Below are 15,964 nucleotides of genomic sequence, written 5' to 3' on the forward strand. Positions count from 1 at the left end.
TTATGTATTATTTGTGACCGATCTTACGGCTATTACTGATTTGAAAAGCCCTAAAAATGTTTCCTCCGTGTAAGCTTTAACCGTGCCAAATTTCACATCGCCCAGTGCGCCTCTTTTCCTCGAAAAGGTAGGCAAACTAGTCGCTAAGTCGATTAGTATATATAAATTTTATTATTACGTCAATAATCCATATATTTAATAAATAATTTATAGTGTAATTGAGACACAAGTTACACAAAGCTATAGTATATAATATTAGGAAGAACCCTGTACTATTATAATGTCCATTATCCACTAAAACATAAATCAATATCATCCTCAAATCGCTTGTGTACAAACATACAAACTACCCAACATCCCGCCGAACAACAACTATACCAACCCTCCTCCCGTCACCACTATCCTCCTACCCCTCCGAAGGCCATCTATTCGTCGCGCTCCAATTTAAAATTGTAATATCCAAAATAAATCCGACCGCGAACTTTTTGTTTTGTTTCTTGCCATTTTTTTTTGTCGGCGGCTGTTGTGTCGATTTCAAACCGGGTACGCCACTGCGCATCGGGCTGAAAAGAGACCATTTAGGGTTGAATACGAAGGAAGAAGGGATGAAAGAATAGGGTACGACGTACGTCCTCGGTTAGGACGATGGGGCGCGTTGGGAAAGCGAGTCGGACGTAGCGACGACGGTAGGTCTGTGATAGGACCGGCTGGCATCCCGATGTTCCCGGGCTAAACTGCCAGCACATTTGCTGTCAAATATTCGTCTTTGGAGCATTCAGACGGTCGGTCCTCCGGGTTTCGTGTCGCTTTTGTTCCGGTTTGGAGGCGAACATCGGAAAAATCGTATCGGCGACAGAACTGAAACAAAAAGGACACCTACGCGGATTCCACAGGCCGCTCGATTTGCTGTCGGCTTGGTGTTATAATTATTTGAACGGCAAAATCGAAACAAGAAACGAGTGCACTCTGTTCTTTTATTTTTCGCAAAATAAATTAGTTAGTGTGGGTTTATTTTGATGATTTGAGTTTTAGTGCTATCGAGTTGATATAATTTAAGTTGTGAATGGTTCCGGATTTTATTTATACGGTAAGTAATAAATGGAAACGGATTGTTTATAGGAAAATATTATATTGTCCTACGAAACATTTTAGTTATTTTGGTAAAAAACAAACATTATAAAATCTTTATATAAAATTAAATTTAAATTGTTGCAATATATTATTTGTTTGCATAAGACATTTCAACAAAATATTTGAGATATATTTGTATATTTAATTAGAAGTTAGAAGTTAAAACTAATTAACCTTAAAAAATTGTTGGATCAACTTCCCATTGTTTTTTTGTGTGAAAATAAAATGTTATAAAATTGTATTCTGAATTTATTTTTTAAACAATTAGTACCTAGCTAGCGGTATTTAAAACTCAAATCCAAACAAATGTGTGTTCTTTATATGAGTTTTTTGTTATTCCTTTTCATATTAGTTTGAGATATATTCTTATAATGTGAATTTGATTGTCTAATATACTGTGATACTAAATTCTGGATTATTATATCGAATTATTTATGATAATTAATATGTTATTATTAAAGGAAACCTAAAAAAATATGTTGAATTACATTATTGGATAATGTTTTACTTTATATTTTGTCTTATTTTATTTTTAGATATTTTAAGCGATAATTTTTCACAACAAATATTATTATTTTCAGAGGCTGTAATATCGGCTACAATAATATACGAGCATATAGATGTAGAATTATACTAAAATTGAACAAAAATGTTTTGGTTCGTGTACCGTTACTAAATATAATTAATAATACGTATGCAAACATATTAATGAATAATTTATGTATGCTGTTTATGGATTTGATTGTTATGCCCGAATTTCGAAGTAAACTGCTATTGGTATCCATTTTTGTTTTCTTTTATTTGACTTCGGATTCGCTATCGATTTGTTTAAACGGAAGGTAGTTGCCGCTTGATTTACATAAAGACCTGCTATTAGGATGTAAATCTGTTATGAATTCATTATATTAATATGAAATAGTATTGACGGTGTTCGAGTTTTGAGAATGGATGATCATGCATCATGATATCCCAACAATAAGAGGTCATGGAACAAAGCTGATGTCTCCAAAAATATATTTTATTTACTTTATTACGTATATATTGCAGGAATGTTTTATTTTTTTACTGCAATTATCAGATGTTGCTAATATATGTGACTCTTCACTGATTCTAAGTATGATAATTCTTTAATTATCTGTAGAGGTCAATAATTTACAAAACTGGTGAAATATTTCTTATGATAAGTATTATCTAAATTTTTTTTTATTATTTAATTAATACATTGTTACTAGTCGGTTCGGTCTAACCTATAATTTGTCTTTATGATAACTTAAATCTAGGTATATAACTAGGAGGACCCATCGGCCCTATCTCAGTCTCTGGTGAAATAATGTTTATACATGTCACTGCTGTATTTTTTATTAACTGCACCTCACTACACAACACTACACAAGATCAGATGGTTTGATTCTTTTGAGTTTGTGTCCTGTTCTGGTGGTATCCAAAAGCTGTAACATTTCAATATTCTTATGAGAATGGCGTTTTTCCTCATGCCCCTTTGCAATTCTCTTGATTTCTTGACTGACTGATTATCTAAATGACGTAGAAAACCATTTCAGTAAGAGATCTCGTGTGTAACATCCCAACAAATATCCCAACAATAAGAGGTCATGGAACAAAGCTGATGTCTCCAAAAACATATTTTATTTACTTTATTACATATATATTGCAGGAATGTTTTATTTTTTCACTGTATATTGTCAGATGTTGCCAATATATGTGACTCTTCACTGATTCTAAGTATGATAATTCTTTAATTATCTGTAGAGGTCAATAATTTACAAAACTGGTGAAATATTTCTTATGATAAGTATTATCTAATTTTTTTTTTATTATTTAATTAATACATTGTTACTAGTCGGTTCGGTCTAACCTATAATTTGTCTTTATGATAACTTAAATCTAGGTATATAACTAGGAGGACCCATCGGCCCTATCTCAGTCTCTGGTGAAATAATGTTTATACATGTCACTGCTGTATTTTTTATTAACTGCACCTCACTACACAACACTACACAAGATCAGATGGTTTGATTCTTTTGAGTTTGTGTCCTGTTCTGGTGGTATCCAAAAGCTGTAACATTTCAATATTCTTATGAGAATGGCGTTTTTCCTCATGCCCCTTTGCAATTCTCTTGATTTCTTGACTGACTGATTATCTAAATGACGTAGAAAACCATTTCAGTAAGAGATCTCGTGTGTAAATACGAGTAATGTGTATATCTACACATTAATGAGATCGGATGGTAGTAAACGTTTTAGTCCACGCACTTCAATACTGTCACTCATATTATTTAGCTTATTGGCAAGTACATTGGGTTACACTGATATTCTCTGGAAGTACTCCACACTAACACTTTGAATTAAACTGGTTGTGGCTTTTAAAGGAATATCACACTGTATTACTTCATTATCAACTCTATTTATGTTCTAGATTATTGTTTCTTTGACATATAACAAAATATTAATATACATAAAATAATGAAACAAAACGTTATCAAATATAACTATTATAATTATTATATTATAGTATATCTAATGCATAATAATTTAAACTACAGTTAATTATACAGTCACAATAGTTTATAGATCAGAGTTGTTTTATTATTTTTACATTGAACTATTTTCAACACCACCCGTGAGGTAGAGTGCCAAGCGCGTTTTTTATGTATTGGTATCCCCTAGATCACTATTGCGCGTAATTAACAATATTATATCGAAGTAATGTATCTTACTTTCAGTAAAAAGCATATTTACATAATATGCTTAGTTCTGTTTCCTTCGTTTCAGTGTTTTCATGTAAAGTCATTTTGATATCACTGTATTTCTCCTTAGTTTGTTCTGTTAATATCTGTATACATGTGTCTTGATAACACTAGATTGAATCACTGCATTCTACTTAATGTATTTGCCATATTTGCAAAAGAGTTAGTATTCTTTGCCTCCTCACCAATTTTAACCAAATGGTAATTCTGATTCTATATTCAACGGTAATGCTATATTCTGAACAATTATACTCTACAATAAGATTTCCTACAGTTATCGTATATTATATACTCACTTTTATTTGTTTCCACTCTCATCACCCTGTCTTTGAAATTGTCAGCATTGAATCATAATCCCATATTCAGAAAGTTTCATTCAAGTGAATAAGTAACTGCTATTATTATTCAATCAATCTAACATTTGGGAATGATGCCATCAATTATCTTAGGTCTAATTGTAATACGTCTTACAGATAGAATACAGGTATACCTGGTTTTTAACCTGAGCAACCAAAGGTATTTATAAGGTACATTGGAGGTATTAACATAAATAAGAAGCCTGTTTTTTAACAAATTGGTTTTAGTTTTCGAAAAATTCAAGAAATTCATTATTTTACTATCTTTATCTATCAACGACCATTTATTGAATTAAAAAGTATAAATTAAAAATCAACAGAGGTTGAACTGAGTCTTTTATACTACTTGGGATCTGTTCCATGCATTAGGCTTTAGATTTTCGTTATATGTTGGTGTAGCTGCGCTCCTTGCTCATCGCTCGTTTGGTCCAAGTTCGGTAGGAATAGAATGGTTTGGTAGGAATATGTGAAGGCAGGAAATGTATTTTGAGAGACATTCGAGTTCCAATACTGTGGTAGTTTAGAAACAAATTGTCGATTACGTGCTTGTATTCCAGTGATTTGTGGTTACCGGGAAAGTTGTGAATAACACTTTGAAACAATGCCCATGATGATGCTTCATCAGGCGTTAAACATTTTGTAATACGTCAGCGACTAGTATGTATTTGCCATATTTGCAAAAGAGTTAGTATTCTTTGCCTCCTCACCAATTTTAACCAAATGGTAATTCTGATTCTATATTCAACGGTAATGCTATATTCTGAACAATTATACTCTACAATAAGATTTCCTACAGTTATCGTATATTATATACTCACTTTTATTTGTTTCCACTCTCATCACCCTGTCTTTGAAATTGTCAGCATTGAATCATAATCCCATATTCAGAAAGTTTCATTCAAGTGAATAAGTAACTAGCTTTTATTATTCAATCACTCTAACATTTGGGCTTGATGCCATCATTTGTCAATTTCTTCTTGGATTTCCGAGTTCATCCAAATCGCTGGTATTATTTACCATTCCTGTTTCCAACAGGAATAACAATATATCTGCAATTAATTATTAAAAAATATTATGACCAACATAAGCTAATCAAGTGTTATTTTAACTTTTACCTTTTTCTTGTCTTACACTCTTTTTGGGTCTTGCCAAGAGTGGCCCAAGTACTATTTTGAAAATTTCGTCTAGATGCTTAAATTCATATAACCTATCTTCCTTGAATTTATTGTACACATTTAAAAATTGAAATATTTTCAAGGCAATGTCTGAAAGTTCCATTAGACCTCCTGGAGGGTTATCTTCTTTACACCATTTAAATCCTATGTACCCTAACAGTGTATGAAGGGATGACTTACACCCCTCAAAAAGCTGCATATCTTTAAATTTTTTATGTATACTTTCCAGACTCACAATTCTCTGAGATAGTTTTATTAAATTATGTTTATGCCGAAAAAATTGTTTATGTACTCAGTGTTTGTATACATTTAATATATTTCTTCTCGAATAGAGCTAATATCAAGAAGGATTTAATTCGTTACCCACTTCGTATGTGGACGGGTTTTCTTTGGTGAATCTAACATAATGTTCTTAATTTGGTTAGACTTTAGTTACAGTGCCCACACTAATATTCAGCGCAGCAGCAACACGCTAAATATATTTTCAATAAAACTGAGGCAAGTTCTAACATCTAATATCAACAATCTTTACCACTCTAACGAAATTTACTGACAAGAGGGGGTCTATTGATTTTGGCATTTTTAATCAGACTAGTATGATATATTAAGTAGTGATTTACATTTGACAACCGAACTACTTTTTCAGGCTCATTCATTTATATGTTTGAACGTATCAGAAATTACTGTATCCTATTTTAACTAGAATAAAATTAGGAGGAAAATATTGACTGATTATAAAACTAATTTATAAATTATGATAGGCAATACATTAAACATCTTAATGACGTATATTCACTGCTACTTTGGATATACTATATATAGAATTCGCCGTCTGGGATAATTGGCAATTTTTATTATTCTATCGGTGCTGTCTGTATCATGTTATCTTTTATGCTGTCATTGGGTCTTTGTGAGATACTAGTATTACTATGCCATCTCGGTTTGTTGTCATAGCAGTAATTTTTGTAATCGGCAGATTAGCAGTATACAGGGGGAATTCCTATTTATACTGGTTATAGTTCAGAGTCTCTATAATTTTATACAAATTTTATAGTAAACTGTTTATTTGTAAAATAGAATTTTAGTAGGTGGAAGTCGTATAAGGGGAATATTTTTACTTTAACCTCTTTTGCTTGATTAAAAGCCTGAGATATATGCAAGAATGCAACCGAGCATCTTTATCTGTCTGTATTTGTTTGATTTATCTGGCTATGTATCTGTTCTACACCACCGTGTTTATTATTGAACTTAAATTGATTTTCGGGAATAACCTTTCTATTCTTAGTTAGTGTATATTTCAGTAAGCTCCTTGATATGCAGTTTCTTAAACAATTTTGACATTTGAGCTAACAAAGTAATATATAGGTAGGTGGTAAATATAATATGGAATCTTCTTATATCGTCTCTAAATCAACTTTTTAAATTTTTTTTTATGAAACAGGTTTTATTTAATTTCCATTTTAACTGTTTTTTTTCTAACATTATATAAAATTTGCATTTGTACCTGTGATTCGGTTGAAATATTTCCAAAAAAATGTGAAGCCTGTATTTAGGAGGTAAGAATTCTGTTAAAATTATATGATCTCAGTTTTGGGCCGATATAATTTTCTATTTGCTTCCTTTTTATAAATATGTACTGTTTCCATAGATAGCTTCATTTCCTCTAGTAATAAAATGACAAACATATATAGCTCGACTGGTCAATGTAAGCGCTTAATGTGTGGTATAATCCAATAAATATTCTTTATATGTCAATTAGAGATCCCCTATCTTGAAAGTCGTTCAAAATAAGGAAGATATAAATCATAAATCTTAATAATATTATGCCGAAAGCACTTAATGGTCTTTATTGGATTTATTAAGGATTTGTATATTCGTTTAGTAAGGTAATTGCCTATTTTTTCACAATCTTTTCATTATTACAGTTTGACAACATAATGACAGTAATATAGTATATAGTAAGTAGTTTTTAATATACAGTAATTTTTTAGTTATTTTTTGGTTTCAGTTATCTGTGTAATATTATGGACTATATAAAGTATTTTCATATTAAATATTTTAAAAATTAATTATTATTTATAATTATTGTAAAGTATTTTAATCAAAATATTTCTCATTGCTACCCATAGTTTTTTGCAATATTTCAGTGACTAAACGCCTTTTGATTTTTGTTCTTTTGTGTAAAACCGAATTACGTTGGAAGCATTAATAATTTCAACTTAAAAAATTTCTTTTCTAAATAAAATATTTTATATATATTATGTAGATATATTTTTGTATCTGTATCTTAATCCCATATTTGTTAGTAATTGTTCTTTGTGATACATATTTCCATTAATAACTTTAGTGTTAATGTCGATTTGCTCAGAATGTTGGTGACTATAACTTCATAGCTCACATAACTGTCTTAAATTGTGTTGGCTTTGGCTTGTTTTGTCCTATTTTATCGAAAACTACTAGGCTGTTTTTGTTATTTTAGGGTTGGTTTTCTGTTATTTACATAGAGGCTACAATTAGCCAAACGTGTAGTATTCGGGAACATATTAGTTGATTGAAGCTCAAATTACGTTTTGTGTGTTAAGATATATTACATTTTATGCTAAGTTTGTAACAAGCTAGCAATAGCTTATAAACTAGGTTTATATCTACAATAGTCCAGTTCTTACAGATAGAATACAAGTATACCTGGTTTTTAACCTGAGCGACCAAAGGTATTTATAAGGTACATTGGAGGTATTAACATAAACAAGAAGCCATGGTTTTAGTTTTCGAAAAATTCAAGAAATTCATTATTTTACTATCTTTATCTATCAACGACCATTTATTGAATTGAAAAGTATAAATTAAAAATCAACAGAGGTTGAACTGAGTCTTTTATACTGCTTGGGATCTGTTCCATGCATTAGGCTTTAGATTTTTGTTATATGCTGGTGTAGCTGAGCTCCTTGCTCGTCGCTCGTTTGGCCCAAATTCGGTAGGAATAAATATGCGAAGGAAGAAAATGTATTTTGAGAGACATTCGAGCTCCAACACTGTGGTAGTTTAGAAACAAATTGTCGATTACGTGCTTGTATTCCAGTGATTTGTGGTTACTGAGAAAATTGTGAACAATACTTTGAAACAAGGCCCATGATGCTGCTTCATCAGGCGTTAAACATTTTGTAATACGTCAGCGACTAGTTTTCGCAATCAGGCTAAAAAATACTCCTTCTCTGATTGTTTAACAAAATGGCTTTCATTGCTCGCCGGTGATGAAGATGAATTTCTTAAGTCATTTTTTGCACTTGTACTGATGATATGTCAGGATATTTATACAGTGATATGTTTCTGTATCTATACCGATACATTCTTAGAGAAAAAGTAGCATTCATCTACATGATTTTTCTGTTCTTTCCATAACGTGGCACATAATAATGGCACAGAATATGGAAAGTATACATTTTCACCAAGTGACGACTTGTACAGCTTTGTTCTGCACGCGGTATGAGTTAATTTCAGGTTCCATGTATATTTCAATGTAGTTACCATGATTCTCGACCCTTACTGACCATATGACATCCACAAATGTAATAAAACTTTTTCAATTCGCTTTGCAACATTGTATGTGTATTTTTACACGTTCCGAAGCACCATTATCGCACAAAAACAAATTGCATCTTAACACACAAATAACTTTACGAATCATTTCCATCTATTTGGGTTATATTTTTCAGTTTTAAGCTTTATTGTGAAAAATCAGTACGATATATTATATTCAAAGTATTATCCATCGACAGCCGCTACTTCTTTCCAATCTTTCAGGTAATTTGCGGATTTCATATCGAAATAACGATGTATCTCTTGAAGCTATCTACGAATCGATCCATTTTTTAGTATCCTCGTAAGAAGTTAATCGTTTCCTATATAGGATATATACTCATATGTTAAAACATGTGGTAATCAGAAGAAGCAATGCCTAGCTGGAGAATATGGCGGGTTGGCACTTTCAATTTTAATGTTTCCACGTATGTTTTCACCAGTTTTGCAATATGTAGATGATCATTGTTATGCTGAAGAATAACACTGGTGCAACTTCGCTGATTTTCGTCCGTTTTTTGGTTACCAAACGTATCACTTGTATTTGATAGAGATCTCCATTGATAGTTTAATCGAGCTTTAGCGACGCTTTAGTCGTCCTCAAATTGTCTTTAAGCTTTTCTTTTAAAATTATTGGCTGAAAAATTATTTATAGGCCTGACATGTTTGAGTTTCCTTTTAATAAAAACTTTTCAATAAAAAAAAATCTTAATACGTAAAATGAATGAATAAAAATAATGAATAAAATACTCCAACGTACCTGGTGTGGCACGTTGGAGTATTTTATTCGGCATTCATTTTATATGTAATGCACTCCATAAATTCTATCGTAGTTACTATTTTTATATTTAGAAATAATGACTCCATTTTAAAACTCATATCATTCATTTCTTACTTTTAATTTCCCCACAATTGAATATTGATTTGCCTAACTTCACATCTAACATGTTCCAATCTAGTATTACCTTGTAATGTCGTCGACGAAATCTTTATTTTTTCTATATTATTTAAAATAGAAATAGTTTAGTAGATTAAAATGGAATTTTTTGATAAACGATTTTATGTTTACTATATGCGTGGAAGAAACCACTAATTCTTTTTTATTAGTCGCATCTTACGGGCAAGGCGAGTACGGGATTATTACATCAGTATGTATTTCCCAAATTAAAATAAAACTAAACTACTTAAACTAAAGTTAAGAATAGATTTATGCAAAAAACAAGTTCGTGTAGTTTGGTTGAAGTAACGTTGAAATACCAGTTGGTCTGATGTATTAGTTCAACACCATATTTGCAGCTCATAGGTCCATAATGGCGTTATGATTGACTGATTGACCAAACCAACCTCTTTGATTTTAAATCATATTGAGAGTATCTTCCGTCAAGAGTATCTTCCGACAAGTCCAGTTGCTTGACTTAGTCTAATCTGCTCTGTCTTTTATCTAATATGATGTTTCCAATTTAACCTATCATTGGTATATTTCCGAGGTACTTAGCTGATTCTGTTTGAGGAATCGAGTATCTGTCATATTATATAATTAGGTTTTTGTAATTTCGCTGCAACGCAAAATTAACATTGATAGATTATTTTTACCATGGTAATAGTAATTTCGTAAATAAATACAGAAAATATTGAACGAACTTAAGCCACAGTATAAATTACATAAAGATAAATATTAAACCGCCTTAGCCATGGCCCTTTTTCTTTCACTTTTTCCTTTCTAAATCCACACCCTAATAACACCATAATATTTTAAACGATATGTGACCGATATTGGATCTTAAAGCGGCCTAATAAAATTTTTATGAAGGTTTTGTTTGCTTAGGCCGGATCCCTTACTACGTTTTAATGGGCCGTTTGTGATAAATATAAAATTAAGTACGTTGTTAGCAACCGTAAACTTCCAACTCGTCATTAATCATTTCAGTTTTGTATTGGTTCTGTTGAAGGCGGAGTAAATCAAATTGGACAATTACTAGATCAAGGGCGATTTTATTGGCGCTAGAGCTTGTAAAGGGTTTATTGGCGGCGTTCAAGGAGGACGCTTTTTAGGTTTTTAAGCAGTGACATCGATTTTTCCCGTTTTTAGTTTTTACGTAATTTAAAATATAAAACGGATGATTTAAATATTTTTTTTATAACATCTTTATTAGATACGCTTAGTACGATCTTAATTATTATTATTATTACAATTAATTTATTACTACTTTTCCTATGTGCTTGGATTAATTAAGAAGCAAGACGAGTGCGAGAAAATACATCAGTATGTATTCCTCAATTATAAAATTATAATTATTTATTAATTTTATTAATTTAATTTATTACACTAATAATACACACTAAATGTTCACACAAGTTCGTATGGTTTGGTTCGCTTCAATCTCCTGACATCCAGCGCGCTGTCCAGCAGTTGTATTGCTTCCACGTTAGTATGATTTAGTAATCTTCTTTCGTGTTTCATGTCATCGTGCAGTTCTTCATTGGTTACATAGCGATAGGCATTGGTAATCAATCGAAGAACCTTGTTTTGATAGCGCTGTATGACTAACTGATTTGAATATTAAGTGCAACCCCATATTTGGACCCCATAGGTCCAAATTGGCTTTTTGATTTTAGATCAAGTTGAGAGTATCTTCCGACTAACCAGTATAGTTGGTTTATTTTGGTTCTAATGTGTTTTGCTTTTTGTCTAACGTGATGCTTCCAATTTAATCTACCATCAAGATGGATTCCAAGGTATTTTGCTCATTCTGCTTGAGGAATTGAGCATCCATTGAGTGATATAATTAAGTTTTTGGTTGATTAAAATATGAGCAATTCTTTAAATTATACTACAAATGTTGTATAGTATTATTTTGCTGAATTGTAAATTAACATTAATAATAAAGTTTCGAGTCTTAAGTATATTATTATTGAATGTCATGAAGTACTATTAGAATCTTACGATTAACATATATAAGCGACAAAGAATTGTTTAGATGAACAAGATTTGGATTGAACTAGACGACGTTTCGCAATCATTAGAGATTGCATCTTCATCATTGCATCGGTGATTACTGTCGTCGAAATATTTTAAAATATTCGAGTTTTCCGCTACTTAAGAAGCGTTGAAGAGTTAAGCATTCTGCAAATTCGAAAGACCTTCAATATCGGAGGAAACGTGGATAGTATTTTTAGTTTTATTCTTTTCTGATACATGGAAAACATAAGTTCTTTAAATATGCACTGAACATCATTAGACCGCATGTTTCATAAATATTTAAAGCTACATCTTTACTAAATTCTTTTGCCAAAGAAATAAACCGAAAACCAATAGACTACGTAAATAAGGAAAACTTAGTAGAATCTGTACGGGAGTATAACGAATGTAAAATGATAATATCGGTTGGGATATCAGCTTGAGGTGTTATTGCATCTTACACAATTGAAGATTGAAAATAAGAAATTCTAAACGAATTCGGAAGAAATTAATTAGTTAACATCATTCTGATACATAGCTTATTTTTCAGAATAATTTCATTAAATATATACTTTTTTTAAGAATCTTATATTATTAAACAACAATACAAGAAATAGAGTACAATAATTGAAATAGAATATAGGAATGTAAAGAAACAAAAAGAAGATTGTTAATATTACTAAAATTGCAGATTAAAACATGTCCCAGGTATTTGGAAGATGGCGGAAATTATAATGATCCCAAAACCTGGGAAGTGACCAAACGAAATAAAAGCCTATAGACCTATATCACTGCTGCCAGTAATATCGAAGGTTTTTGTTTGTAAAAACTCCTGTTGAAAATAATAAAAGCCATCATGAGAGAAAAAACCTAATACCAACACAATAGTTTGGGTTTATTAACAAGCATTCAACAATTTGCCAGGTCCACAGAATACCAGATGTTATTGAAAAAGAATACGAAAGTAAAAAAAGTAGGCTCAACTATATTCTTAGATGCAGCACAAATCTTCGATAAGGTTTGGCATGAAGGCCTTGTTCATAAACTGCAGAAAATGTTACTAAAACAGCACACCAAACAATTAAAATCATACATGACAACCAGAATGTTTAGAGTCAAACAAGAAGAAGCTTGCTCTACAATAAAAGAAGCTAAAGCAGGTGTACCACAAGGAAGTATACTGGGACAGTGCTTTATCTACTCTACGCTTGTGATACACCATAAATGGAGAATATTACGATGGCTTCATTTGCTGATAATACTGTCTGCGATTATAGCTGTCAGAGACAATAGTGAACAAGCCTCACGAAAATTACAACAGGCAACTAACAATATAAATAATTGGATACAAGCTTGGAAAATAAATCTATACATGTGCAGTTCAGCTATAAACAGACCAACAGGCAAGCACCAATAATATTAATTAATACTATCATTTCATATAGCACCAAAGCTAAATATCTCGTAATGAATCTTGATACAAAATTTCGCTGGAAGGAATGTATAAAGAAGAAAAGAAAAGAACTGGAATAGAAATATAGGAAAATGTACTGGCTAATTTAAAGAAAATCACAATTATGAGTTCATAATAATTTGAGAGTTAAATTATGGGGATGTTCTGCAATGTTTGCAAATTTTTTAGAACAAAGTCCTGAGAGGTTTTGTGGGCACACCCTAATGCTATGGGACTCATTGCATACATTGAGATCTTCAGATACCCATAGCCAGTCAAGAAATCAAGAGAAATGCAAAGTGGTATGAGGAAAGACTCCATTCTCATGAGAATGTTGAACTATTGCAGCTTTTGGGTACCACCAGAACAGGACACAGACTCAAAAGAATCAAACCATCTGATCTTGTGTAGTGTTCTGTAGTGAGGTGCATATAAAATAATAAATAATAAAAAATACAGCAGTGACATGTATAAACATTATTTCAACAAAGACTAAGATAGGGCTGATGGGTCCTCCTAGTTATATACCTAGATTTAAGTTATCATAAAGACAAATTGTAGATTAAACGGAAACGACTAGTAACAATTTAATAATTAAATAAAAAAAAATTTGCATTATATATTTTATCAATATAGCATTATATATTATACCAAGGTACATTGTAATGTACAATAACATCTCAGTCTGGTAATATGAATCTATTTCTATATCTTATATAGGAGTAACCCAAACTGGTTAATAATTATTATTGTCATGTATTACTATACATCATCAACGAACTTGAATAACAAATAGACAGGTTTTGATTTGTAAATTGATATTAAAGAAATGTTTAATGGGCAAACGGGAAGACGATTCTCCCCCAGTGTGAAGCCATAAAGGATCAACGTTGCTATTTCCATTCCCCTACGTTATTCGCTCACCCTCTTTGTCATACGTTGGAAACTTCTACGTTGCAAAACACATACGCCATGATTGGAGAATTTACGTTAGCGTTGTATTTCATCGTGTTTGTTATGCTGAAAAAGATTTCCTAATTTTGTGTAATTCCCTTTTTTACTGTGTATGGAAACAAACAAAATGTGGACTTCAAACAACTTTAATATAAATAAGATTTTGATTTATACTTTTATTTATATAATTTATAATGTATTATTATTTCATGTAAGTTATTGAACAACAATTAGTAATAAGATGTGCTAAATAGTTTAAGGTGCATTTTATATGGGCATAACGCTCCAAGAGTATTCTTTGCTTTGTTTGTATTCTTATTTAAGTTTCATTTTTACCAGTTTGGCTTTATTTAGATCGTAATTTGTTATTTTGGGATTAGTAACCATCGACTGAAAAAACTCTTTTAGGAAATATCTAATCTTAACCAACCTGCATACTAACCTAACTGAGATTTTCTGGTCAAAATGAAACTAGCACAATGATTATTCTGATGTATTGACAATTTTGGTACTAAATTGGTTGATATAATCTTAAAACCCCAAACTATAACCAAATCAGCTTTATAGTCTATTCAAAACAGTAGTGATACACGTTACCTGTCAAAACGTCGCAATGTTGCTGCAGCGACTCTGAGTTTTAGTTCATATTAGTTCTGATACAACGAAATTCTAATCTAAATAAAATAATCAAACAAAAATGTTATGTATTATAATTTATTCTAACATTATAGTACATATTATCGAAGAACTTACTACTTATTACGAAGACACAATAATTTATGGGTTAGAGTTGTTTTAGTATATATAGATTGAACTTTTTTCCACACTAGTATAGGTAGATTTAATCTACCTAATCAACAATTGTATATCTAAGTAACTTTCATTAGAGAGCATATTTATGTTTTACGTTTAGTTCTTGTTGCCTTCGATGCAATGTTTCCTTTTAAAGTCATTATGATATTACGATATTTCCCTTTAGTTTGTCCTGTTACTGTATATATCTTTCTTGATGAAAACATTTAATCACCTCATTTTCCTTAATGCATTTGCCATATCAGCAAAACAGTATTACAATTTAGTTGTTTCCACTTTCACCCTGTTTTGGTAATTGTCCGCATTGTATCATAAACCAACATTCATAAACTTTTATTTAACCACTGTCGCTTTCAAGTTAATGTTATTAAAGCTGTTTATTTACATTCTATAAAAAACTTGCTCAAGATTCTACCATTTGTCAATTTCTTCTTTAATCTGTCATAAATCCAGGCAGTGCTGGTTTGAATGTTCACCTCGACCTGAATAGGGAGAAGACGAGAGGGAGGAAGACGTTTAATACTCTGTGGCCATAACGTTCAGTAATCTGATCTATCATGTGTCTTTTCTCAGGCTTATTTCTAAAAAAGTAAATTACATAAAATTCAATTAAATATTTCATTTATATTTACCGAGTAACAATTTGAAATAGTTCATTGTTTAACATGGTTTCCTCGAAACTTATTTTATGTAGTTTAAGTCATTCCTTAAGAGCAGCCTTTGTTGGGATTTTCGCCATCAGTGTACTATATATATATAGTAGATATGGTGCGTTGACATAA

General features: G+C 31.2%; 1 protein-coding gene across 2 annotated transcripts in view; it reads left to right on the forward strand.

The window, feature by feature from the left end:
* Window positions 1-754: 754 nt before the first annotated feature.
* LOC143190275 (uncharacterized) overlaps window positions 755-15,964 on the forward strand; it is a 623,078-nt gene continuing 607,868 nt past the window's right edge. Inside the window, exon 1 of one of the 2 annotated variants that reach the window (XM_076394480.1) lies at window positions 755-1,087. The gene's annotated coding sequence lies outside the window, so the exon portion shown is untranslated. The remainder of the gene's footprint in view (window positions 1,088-15,964) is intronic. The other variant, XR_013004201.1, reaches the window with a different exon arrangement.

Source organism: Rhynchophorus ferrugineus, unplaced genomic scaffold (genome assembly GCF_030347505.1).
Source record: "Rhynchophorus ferrugineus isolate W39M unplaced genomic scaffold, kcgeb_rfMv2 rfM2, whole genome shotgun sequence".
Taxonomy (NCBI): domain Eukaryota; kingdom Metazoa; phylum Arthropoda; class Insecta; order Coleoptera; family Curculionidae; genus Rhynchophorus; species Rhynchophorus ferrugineus.